The sequence below is a fragment of the Arachis stenosperma genome, chromosome 3, assembly GCF_014773155.1.
Source record: "Arachis stenosperma cultivar V10309 chromosome 3, arast.V10309.gnm1.PFL2, whole genome shotgun sequence".
Taxonomy (NCBI): domain Eukaryota; kingdom Viridiplantae; phylum Streptophyta; class Magnoliopsida; order Fabales; family Fabaceae; genus Arachis; species Arachis stenosperma.
In genome coordinates, this window is record NC_080379.1 from 63,705,658 (window position 1) to 63,717,926 (window position 12,269).

Below are 12,269 nucleotides of genomic sequence, written 5' to 3' on the forward strand. Positions count from 1 at the left end.
GCGATTGTGGGGCGTTAGTGACAGACGCAAAAGAATCACTGGATTCTATTCCGACATGATCGAGAACCGACAGCTGAATAGCCGTGCCGTGACAGGGTGCGTTGAACATTTTCACTGGGCGGATGGGAGGTAGCCACTGACAACGGTGAAACCCTACATACAGCTTGCCATGGAAAGGAGTAAGAAGGATTGGATGAAGATAGTAGGAAAGCAGAGAGACGGAAGGGACAAAGCATCTCCATTCGCTTATCTGAAGTTCTCACCATTGAATTACATAAGTATCTCTATCTTTATCTTCATGTTTTATTCATATATCATCCATAACCATTTGAGTCTGCCTGACTAAGATTTACAAGGTGACCATAGCTTGCTTCATACCAACAATCTCCGTGGGATCGACCCTTACTCGCGTAAGGTTTATTACTTGGACGACCCAGTGCACTTGCTGGTTAGTTGTGCGAAGTTGTGATGCCATGGTATTGAGCACCAAGTCTTTGGGGCCATTACTAGGGATTAATTGAGTTGTGAAAAGAAGAGATCACAATTTCGTGCACCAAGTTTTTGGCGCCGTTGCCGGGGATTGTTGAGTTTGGACAACTGACGGTTCATCTTGTTGCTTAGATTAGGTATTTTTCAGAGTTCTTAAGAATGAATCCTAGTGTTTCAAGGTGTTGTTCTTATCATCACTGGTGCACGAAATTGTGATCACTACTTCTCACAACTCAAATAATCCCTAGTAATGGCCCCAAGAACTGGTGCACAATACCATGGCATAAACACAACTTCGCACAACTAACCAGCAAGTGCACTGGGTCGTCCAAGTAATAAACCTTACGCGAGTAAGGGTCGATCCCACGGAGATTGTTGGTATGAAGCAAGCTATGGTCACCTTGTAAATCTCAGTCAGGCAGACTCAAATGGTTATGGATGATATATAAAACGTAAAGATAAAGATAGAGATACTTATGTAATTCATTGGTAAGAACTTCAGATAAGCGAATGGAGATGCTTTGTCCCTTCCGTCTCTCTGCTTTCCTACTGTCTTCATCCAATCCTTCTTACTCCTTTCCATGGCAAGCTGTATGTAGGGTTTCACCGTTGTCAGTGGCTACCTCCCATCCTCTCAGTGGAAATGTTCAACGCACCCTGTCACGGCACGGCTATCCAGCTGTCGGTTCTCGATCATGTCAGAATAGAATCCAGTGATTCTTTTGCTTCTGTCACTAATGCCCCACAATCGCGAGTTTGAAGCTCGTCACAGTCATTCAATCATTGAATCCTACTCAGAATACCACAGACAAGGTTTAGACCTTCTGGATTCTCTTGAATGCCGCCATCAATTCTAGCTTATACCACGAAGATTCTGATCTCACGGAATGGCTGGCTCGTTTGTCAGGCGAGCGCTCGGTTGTCAGGCGAGCAGCAACCATGCGTCGTGTATCAGGAATCCAAGAGATATCCACCCAATCTAAGGTAGAACGGAGGTGGTTGTCAATCACACGTTCATAGGTGAGAATGATGATGAGTGTCACGGATCATCACATTCATCAAGTTGAAGAACAAGTGATATCTTGGAATAAGAACAAGCTGAATTGAATAGAAGAACAATAGTAATTGCATTAATACTCGAGGTACAGCAGAGCTCCACACCTTAATCTATGGTGTGTAGAAACTCCACCGTTGAGAATACATAAGAACAAGGTCTAGGCATGGCCGTGAGGCCAGCCTCATGATCTAAGATAGCATAAGACTAAAGATAGCTACCAAGATGTCAAATACAATAGTAAAAGGTCCTATTTATAGGGAACTAGTAGCTTAAGAATTACAAAGATGAGTAAATGACATCAAAATCCACTTTCAGGCCCACTTGGTGTGTGTTTGGGCTGAGCATTGAAGCATTTTCGTGTAGAGACTCTTCTTGGAGTTAAACGCCAGCTTTTCTGCCAATTTGGGCGTATACAAACTGCTAAGTTTGGTGTCTTGCATGCATTGTTATTTGATTTTAGTTGCATTTTGATTATTCCTCATTTTTAAAAATCCAAAAATATTTTTAATTTGTGTCTTTTCAAGTCAATAATACAGAGAATTGAAGATTCAGAACATACAGCAGAGGAATTATACAGAAAAAGCTGGGCGTTCAAAACGCCCAGTAAGGAAGGCAAACTGGCGTTTAAACGCCAGCCAGGGTGCCTGGCTGGGCGTTTAACGCCCAAAAGGGTAGTGCTTTGGGCGTTAAACGCCAGAATGTGCACCATTCTGGGCGTTTAACGCCAGGATGGAACAAGAGGGAAGATTCTGTTTTTAATTCAAATTTTTTTCAGGTTTTCAAAATTTTTCAAAATCAAATCTTTTTCAAATCATATATTTTCAATCAAATCTTTTTCAAAATCAATTTCTTTCCATTTTCAAAAATACTTGCTATCAATTAATGATTTGATTCAACATTTCAAGTATGTTGCCTTTTCTGTTGAGAAAGGTTTAATGTTTGAATCATATCTTTTCTTGTTAGCCAAGTCATTAATTTTTAAAATCAAATCTTTTTAAAATTGTTTTTTTTCAAAATCATATCTTCTCAATCATATCTTTTTAATCATATATTTTGCAAAATAGTTTTCAATCATATCTTCTTCAAAATCTTTTTCAAAATGATTTTAAAATCTTTTTTTTATTTTCGAAAAACTCTTCCTCTCTTCTCACATCCTTCTATTTATGGACTAACACTATTCCTCAAGGAACAATTCGAACTCCATCTCTTTTGATAAGTTTGAATTCTTCTACTTCTTCCTTCTATTTTTCTTTCCCTCTGACACCTCAAGGAATCTCTATACTGTGACATAGAGGATTCCATATTTTCTTGTTTTCTTCTCTTTTATATGAGCAGGAGCAAATACAAAAGCATTCTTGTTGAGACTGACCCTGAACCTGAAAGGACCTTGAAGCGAAAGCTAAGAGAAGCTAAGGCACAACTCTCCATAGAGGACCTAACAGAAATCTTCAAAGAAGAAGAAGACATGGCAGCCAAAAACAACAACAATGCCAACAATGCAAGGAAGGTGCTGGGTGACTTTACTGCACCTACTCCCGACTTCTATGGGAGAAGCATCTCTATCCCTGCCATTGGAGCAAACAACTTTGAGCTTAAGCCTCAATTAGTTTCTCTAATACAACAGAATTGCAAGTTCCATGGACTTCCATTGGAAGATCCTCATCAGTTTTTAGCTGAATTCTTGCAAATCTGTGACACTGTCAAGACTAATGGGGTTGACCCTGAGGTCTACAGACTTATGCTATTCCCTTTTGCTGTAAGAGACAGAGCTAGAATATGGTTAGACTCACAACCTAAAGAAAGCCTGAACTCTTGGGAAAAGCTAGTCAATGCCTTCTTGGCAAAGTTCTTTCCACCTTAAAAATTGAGTAAGCTTAGAGTGGAAGTCCAAACCTTTAGACAGAAGGAAGGAGAATCCCTCTATGAAGCTTGGGAAAGATACAAACAATTGATCAGAAAGTGTCCCTCTGATATGCTTTCTGAATGGAGCATCATAGGTATTTTCTATGATGGTCTCTCTGAACTGTCCAAGATGTCTTTGGATAGCTCTGCTGGAGGATCTCTTCATCTGAAGAAGACGCTTACAGAAGCTCAAGAACTAATTGAAATGGTTGCAAATAACCAATTCATGTACACTTCTGAAAGGAATCCTGTGAACAATGGGACAAATCAGAAGAAAGGAGTTCTTGAGATTGATACTCTGAATGCCATATTGGCTCAGAACAAAATATTAACTCAGCAAGTCAATTTGATTTCTCAAAGTCTGTCTGGAATGCAAAATGCACCAAGCAGTACTAAGGAGGCTTCATCTGAAGAAGAAGCTTATGATCCTGAGAACCCTTCAATGGAAGAGGTGAATTACATGGGAGAACCCTATGGAAACACCTACAATTCTTCATGGAGAAATCATCCAAATCTCTCATGGAAGGATCAACAGAGACCTCAACAAGGTTTCAATAACAATAATGGTGGAAGAAACAGGTTTAGCAATGGCAAGCCTTTTCCATCATCTTCTCAGCAACAGACAAAGAATCCTAAGCAGAACAACTCTGACTTAGCAACCATGGTCTCTGATCTAATCAAAACCACTCAAAGTTTCATGACTGAAACAAGGTCCTCCATTAGAAACTTGGAGGCACAAGTGGGACAGCTGAGCAAGAAAATTACTGAACTCCCTCCTAGCACTCTTCCAAGCAATACAGAAGAGAATCCAAAAGGAGAGTGCAAAGTCATCAACATGGCCGAATTTGGAGAGGAGGGAGAGGCAGTGAACGCCACTGAGGAAGACCTCAATGGACGTCCACTGGCCTCCAATGAGTTCCCTAATGAGGAACCATGGGAATCTGAGGCTCCCACTGAGACCATAGAGATTCCATTGAATTTACTTCTGCCATTCATGAGCTCTGATGTCACTGAAGAGGAAGTTGCTAAATACCTTGGAGCAATCATGAAGCTAAATGACAAGTTATTTGGTAATGAGACTTGGGAGGATGAACCCCCTTTGCTCACCAAAGAACTGGATGACTTGTCTAGGCAGAGATTACCTCAAAAGAGACAAGATCCTGGGAAGTTTTCAATACCTTGTACCATAGGCACCATGACCTTTAAGAAGGCTCTGTTGACTTAGGGTCAAGTGTAAACCTCATGCCTCTCTCTGTAATGGAGAAGCTAGGGATCTTTGAGGTACAAGCTGCAAAAATCTCACTAGAGATGGCAGACAATTCAAGAAAATAAGCTTATGGACTTGTAGAGGATGTTCTAGTAAAAGTTGAAGACCACTACATCCCTACTGATTTCATAGTCCTAGAGACTGGGAAGTGCATGGATGAATCCATCATCCTTGGCAGACCCTTCCTAGCCACAGCAAAGGCTGTGATTGATGTGGACAGAGGAGAATTGATCATTCAAGTGAATGAAGAATCCCTTGTGTTTAAAGCTCACGGATATCCCTCTGTAACCATGGAGAGGAAGCATGAAGAGCTTCTCTCAAAACAGAGCCAAACAGAGCCCCCACAGTCAAATTCTAAGTTTGGTGTTGGGAGGCCACAACCAAACTCTAAGTTCGGTGTTGAACCCCCACATTCAAACTCTAAGTTTGGTGTTGGGAGGTTCCAACATTGCTCTGAGTACCTGTGAGGCTCCATGTGAGCCCACTGTCAAGCTACTGACATTAAAGAAGCGCTTGTTGGGAGGCAACCCAATGTTATATTTAATCTATTTTCCTTTGTTATTTTATGTTTTTTGTAGGTTGATGATCATGAGAAGTCACAAAATCAATTGAAAAAGCAAAAACAGAATGAAAAACAGAAGGAAAAACAGCACACCCTGGAGGAGAACTTGCTGGCGTTTAAACGCCAGTGAAGCTAGCAAATGGGCGTTTAACGCCCAGTCTGGCACCATTCTGGGCGTTTAACGCCAGAAAGGGGCACCAGACTGGCGTTAAACGCCAGGAAAGGGCAAGAAGCTGGCGTTAAATGCCAGAAATGGGCACCAGCCCGGCGTTTAACGCCAGAATTGGCATGAAGAGCAATTTTGCTCGCCATTTGGTGCAGGGATGACTTTTCCTTGACTCCTCAGGATCTGTGGACCCCACAGGATCCCCACCTACCCCACCACTCTCTCCTCTTTTTCACCCATTCACCAATCACCTCAACCACTCTTCCCCAAACACCCTTCACCTATCAAATCCCACTATTCTCTTCACCACTCACATCCATCCTTCATAAAAACTTCACCTACCTCACCATTCAAATTTAAACCACTTTCCCTCCCAAACCCACCATACCATAGCCGAACCCTACCCCTCTCTTCACCCTATATAAACCCATCTTCACTCCCTCATTTTCACACACCCTAAACACTACTTCTCCCCCTTTGGCCAAACCATAAGCCATCTCCCTTTCCTCTAATTCTTCTTCTTCTACTCTCTTCTTTCTTCTTTTGCTCGAGGACGAGCAAACCTTTTAAGTTTGGTGAGGTAAAAGCATTGCTTTTTGTTTTTCTATAACCACTTATGGCATCCAAGGCCGGAGAAACCTCTAGAAAGAGGAAAGGGAAGGCAAAAGCTTTCACCTCCGAGTCATGGGAGATGGAGAGATTCATCTCAAGGGTGCATCAAGACCACTTCTATGAAGTTGTGGCCTTGAAGAAGGTGATCCCCGAGATCCCTTTCAAACTCAAAAAAGGTCAACTTTGATCAAAGGTTGGACCAAGTCCTCACAGTCATTTGTGAAAATGGCGCCCAATGGAAGAGAGATTCAAGAGGGAAGCCGGTTCAACTGAGAAGGCATGACCTCAAGCCCGTGGCTAGGGGATGGTTGGAGTTTATCCAACGCTCAATCATTCCCACTAGCAACCGGTCTGAAGTTACTCTAGACCGGGCCATCATGATTCATAGCATCATGATTGGAGAAGAAGTGGAAGTTCATGAGGTTATAGCCCAAGAACTCTATAAGGTGGCGGACAAGTCCTCTACCTTGGCAAGGTTAGCCTTTTCTCATCTCATTTGTCACCTCTGTTATTCAGTTGGAGTTGACATAGAGGGAGACATCCCCATTGATGAGGACAAGCCCATCACTAAGAAAAGGATGGAGCAAACAAGAGATCCCACTCATCAAGAAATCCCTGAGATGCCTCAAGGGATGCACTTTCCTCCACAAAACTATTGGGAGCAAATCAACACCTCCCTAGGAGAATTGAGTTCCAACATGGGACAACTAAGGGTGGAGCACCAAGAACATTCCATTCTCCTCCATGAAATTAGAGAAGATCAAAGAATCATGAGAGAGGAGCAACAAAGACAAGGAAGAGACATTGAGGAGCTCAAGCACTCCATAAGACCTTCAAGAGGAAGAACAAGCCGCCATCACTAAGGTGGACCCGTTCTTTAATTTCCTTGTTCTTTATTTCCCTGTTTTTCGAAAAATCATGCTTATGTTTATCTATGTTTGTGTCTTGTGATCATTAGTGTCTTAGTGTCTATGCCTTAAAGTTATGAATGTCCTATGAATCCATCACCTTTATTGAATAAAAAAAATGTTCTTAATTGAAAAAGAGAAGAATTGCATGAAATTCAGATTTTATAACAGATTAATTATTTTGATGTGGTGGCAATACTTTTGTTTTCTGAATGTATGCTTGAACAGTGCATATGTCTTTTGAATTTGTTATTCATGAATGTTAAAATTGTTGGCTCTTGAAAGAATGATGAAAAAGGAGACATGTTACTGAGGATCTGAAAAATCATAAAAATGATTCTTGAAGCAAGAAAAAGCAGTGAATACAAAAAAAAAAGAAGAGAAGAAAAAAGAAAAAAAGGGAGAAAGAGAAAAAGAAATAAAAAGAAAAGAAATAAAGTTGTAATCCAAGGCAAAAAGAGTGTGCTTAAGAACCCTGGACACCTCTAATTGGGGACTCTAGCAAAGCTAAGTCACAATCTGAAAAGGTTCACCCAATTATGTGTCTGTGGCATGTATGTATCCGGTGGTAATACTGGAAGACAGAGTGCTTTGGGCCACGGCCAAGGTTCATAAAGTAGCTGTGTTCAAGAATCATCATACGTAACTAGGAGAATCAATAATACTATCTGGATTCTGAGTTCCTATAGAAGCCAATCATTCTGAATTTCAAAGGATAGAGTGAGATGCCAAAACTGTTCAGAGGCAAAAAGCTAAAAGCCCCGCTCATCTAATTAATACTGATCTTCATAGATGTTTTTAGAATTCATTGCATATTCTCTTCTCTTTATCTTATTTGATTTTCATTTTCTTGGGGACAAGCAACAATTTAAGTTTGGTGTTGTGATGAGCGGATAATTTGTACGCTTTTTGGCATTGTTTTTAGTATGTTTTTAGTATGATTTAGCTAGTTTTTAGTATATTTTTATTAGTTTTTAGTTAAAATTCACTTTTCTGGACTTTACTATGAGTTTGTGTATTTTTCTGTGATTTCAGGTATTTTCTGGCTGAAATTGAGGGACCTGAGCAAAAATCTGATTCAGAGGCTGAAAAGGACTGCAGATGCTGTTGGATTCTGACCTCCCTGCACTCGAAGTGGATTTTCTGGAGCTACAGAAGCCCAATTGGCGTGCTCTCAACGGCGTTGGAAAGTAGACATTCTGGGCTTTCCCGCAATATATGATAGTCCATACTTTGCTCAAGATTTGATGGCCCAAACTGGCGTTCAAAGTCACCATCAGAATTCCCAGCGTTAAACGCCGGAACTGGCACCAAAGTGGGAGTTAAACGCCCAAACTGGCACAAAAGCTGGCGTTTAACTCCAAGAAGAGTCTCTACACGAAAATGCATCAATGCTCAGCCCAAGCACACACCAAGTGGGCCCAAAAGTGGATTTTTTATGTCTTTTACTCATCTTTGTAATTCTTAAGCTACTAGTTCCCTATAAATAGGACCTTTTACTATTGTATTTTCATATTTTGATCACTTCAGATCTCTAGATCATCTGGGTAGCTATCTTTAGTCTTATGCTATCTTAGATCACTGGGAGGCTGGCCTCACGGCCATGCCTAGACCTTGTTCTTATGTATTTTCAACGGTGGAGTTTTTACACACCATAGATTAAGGTGTGGAGCTCTGCTGTACCTCGAGTATTAATGCAATTACTATTGTTCTTCTATTCAATTCAGCTTATTCTTATTCCAAGATATTCATTCGCACTCAAGAACTTGATGAATGTGATGATTATGTGACGCTCATCATCATTCTCACTTATGAACGCGTGACTGACAACCACCTCCATTCTACAAGCAAACAAGGCTCTAATGTTTATCTCTTGGGTTCTTTAACCGGAATCTTCGTGGTATAAGCTAGAATTGATGGCGGCATTCAAGAGAATCTGGAAGGTCTAAACCTTGTCTGTGGTATTCTGAGTAGGATTTAATGATTGAATGACTGTGACGAGCTTTAAACTCGCGATTGTGGGGCGTTAGTGACAGACGCAAAAGAATCACTGGATTCTATTCCGACATGATCGAGAACCGACAGCTGAATAGCCGTGCCGTGACAGGGTGCATTGAACATTTTCACTGAGAGGATGGGAGGTAGCCACTGACAACGGTGAAACTCTACATACAGCTTGCCATGGAAAGGAGTAAGAAGGATTGGATGAAGACAGTAGGAAAGCAGAGAGACGGAAGGGACAAAGCATCTCCATTCGCTTATCTGAAGTTCTCACCAATGAATTACATAAGTATCTCTATCTTTATCTTCATGTTTTATTCATATATCATCCATAACCATTTGAGTCTGCCTGACTAAGATTTACAAGGTGACCATAGCTTGCTTCATACCAACAATCTCCGTGGGATCGACCCTTACTCGCGTAAGGTTTATTACTTGGACGACCCAGTGCACTTGCTGGTTAGTTGTGCGAAGTTGTGATGCCATGGTATTGAGCACCAAGTCTTTGGGGCCATTACTAGGGATTAATTGAGTTGTGAAAAGAAGAGATCACAATTTTGTGCACCAGTTAGCAACTTTATTTTTGGAAAAACAATGGTAGTTTTTCAGGTTCTTTGAGGTTGACTTCAGGTGGCCTCTTAAGTCCTGTTATTATTATAACCTTGTTTCTTGTGTGATATGCTTGTCTTCACCTATCTGACACCTTTTAGGTTTTTGGGAGTGTTGGAGCCTTGTTATCCGACCTCTTTTGATTGCCTTCGTACTTGCATACCTGTAGCTTGATTCTTTTGAGGTCGTGGATTTCTAGGTCCAATTTATATGCCTTTTGTTGGCCAACTTCTTCGTCTTGGCCTGAAGTTATTTCTAGTAATCCATTTTGTTCAGACCTTTATTAGGCCTCTTCCATGGATTTACTTTTAACTTTTGGCATCTTGGTCGGGCCGACTTCATCATGTCGGTCCCTTCTAAGTTATTTATGGTAATCCTCTTTTTTGGACCTTTGTCAGATCTCTTTTAGGGATTACTTTTTATAACTTTTGTTTATGGGAGGCCGACTTCATCACGTCGGTCCTTTCTAAGTTATTTCTAGTAATCCTCTTTTTTAGGGCTGGCCAGGCCTCTTTCCAGGGATTTACTTTTTATAACTTTAGTTATTTGTGGTCGATTGGTCCGACTTCTTCATGTCCGTTCGTCTTTTAAGTTATCTTTTAGCAACCCATTTTTTATCAAGACCTCGTCAGGTCCTTTCCTATGGGTCACTTTCAATAACTTCTTGCATTTAATCTATTTTGTCGCTTTTCATCTTTGCCGATTTTATAGAAATTGGGTTTGATCCTCACTTGGTCGACCTTTGATGAATTCAGTTTTCATCTTTGTTGGTCTTTATCGTGATCGGGCAGTGAATTTAGTTTTCACTTTTGCCAATCTGTAGCTCTATAATCGAGCGATGAAATTTTGCGTTTCAGATTAATGCGTCTTGATAAAGCATTTGTAGAAAATATGAAAAAACTTTATTCGAAAAGAAAATATCCAAATATATACATGTGGGAGTTTTATCCCTCTAAGTTAGGTATTTCGTTGATCTTGGCTTGGTGCCTCGTTAAAAAACCTTTTCATGGAAAAAGAGTGCACCTCATCCTAAGATCCTTTACTACCTCCTAACTGTAGTACCTTCTTAAGATGCAAGCGTGCCATGACCTTGGGAGCTCTCGCCCTTCGAGTTTGGATAGCTTGTAGTAGCATCTTCCGAGTACTTCTATGACTCGGTAGGGTCCCTTCCAGTTTGCTGCCAGCTTTCCTTCTCTAGGTCGAGTTGTTCCGATGTCATTTCGGATTAGGACGAGACCGTTCTTGGCAAAACCTCGCGGCACTACCTTTTGATTGTATCTTGAAGCCATTCGACGTTTTACTGCCTTTTCCCTGATTCGAGCTCTTTCTCGAATTTCTGGAAGTAGGTCGAGTTTTTCCCTTTGAAGTTGGGAGTTGGCCTCTTCACTGTAGTGGATCACCCTGGGTGATCCTTCTTCGACCTCCACTGGGATCATTGCCTCCATTCCATAAGCTAATCGGAAAGGTGACTCCTTTATGGTGGAGTGTGGAGTTGTCCGATATGCCCGTAGGACTTGCGGGAGCTCTTCAGCCCAGGCTCCCTTTGCATCCTGTAATCTCCGTTTTAACCTGGCTAGTATGACTTTGTTAGCAGCTTCTGCTTGTCCATTGGCCTTGGGGTGTTCTACGGATGTGAATTGATGTTTTATGTTCAGATCGGCCACCAATTTTCTGAAGCCAACATCTGTAAATTGAGTGCCATTGTCTGTGGTGATGGAGTATGGAACCTCAAACCTTGTGACAATATTTCTATATAGGAATTTTTGACTTCTTTGAGCAATGGCTCTAGCTAGGGGTTCCGCCTCAATCCATTTTGTGAAATAGTCTACCCCCACGAAGAAGAATTTGACTTGTTCGGATCCTTGAGGAAAAGGACTGAGAAGGTCGAGTCCCCATTTTGCGAATGGCCAGGGTGAGGTTACGCTGATAAGCTCTTCTGGTGAGGCGATATGAAAGTTGGCATGTTTCTGACATGGTGAACATGTCTTTACAAATTCTGTTGCTTCTTTTTGTAGAGTCGGTCAATAGAATTCGGCCCGGAGTACCTTTTTGGTAAGAGCCTGTGCTCCAAGATGGTTTCCACAGATGCCACTGTATAGTTCTTCTAAAACTTCCTTTGTGATGGAATTTAGCACACATTTTAACAGTGGTGTTGAAATCCCTCTCTTGTATAGAGTATTATTTATGATGGTATAGTATTGTGCCTCCCGTTTTAACCTCTTTGCCTCCTTCTTATCTGTAGGGAGTGTTTCTGTTTTTGAGGTAACTGATTATGGGAGTCATCCATCCTTGGTCCTGCCCTGTTATGGCTAGGACCTTTTCTTCTTCCAAGATTGACGGGCTCTGCAGCATTTCTTGGATGAGGTTTCTATTGTTTCTCCCTGGTTTGGTGCTGGCTAGTTTTGAGAGTGCATCAGCTCCAGCATTCTGTTCCCGGGGTATATGGCAGACCTCATATTCTCTGAGTTGTCTGAGCTGCTCCTTGGTTTTGTCCAAGTACATTTTCATAGTGCGATCCTTGGCTTGATAGCTCCCTGCTATTTGTGAGGTGATTACCTATGAGTCGTTGAAGATGACAAGCTTTTGAGCTCCAACCTCCTTAGCCAACTTCATACCAGCTAGTAGTGCCTCATATTCAGCCTGGTTGTTTGAAGCAGGAAACCTGAATTTAAGTGAAAGTTCGATTTGAGTTCCCT

The 12,269-nt window shown here is 41.4% G+C and overlaps 1 non-coding gene across 1 annotated transcript; it reads right to left on the reverse strand.

The window, feature by feature from the left end:
- Positions 1-3,416: 3,416 nt before the first annotated feature.
- LOC130971361 (small nucleolar RNA R71) lies at positions 3,417-3,524 on the reverse strand. The gene has a single exon (XR_009082584.1). It is a non-coding gene; the product is annotated as a small nucleolar RNA R71 (small nucleolar RNA).
- Positions 3,525-12,269: the final 8,745 nt, after the last annotated feature.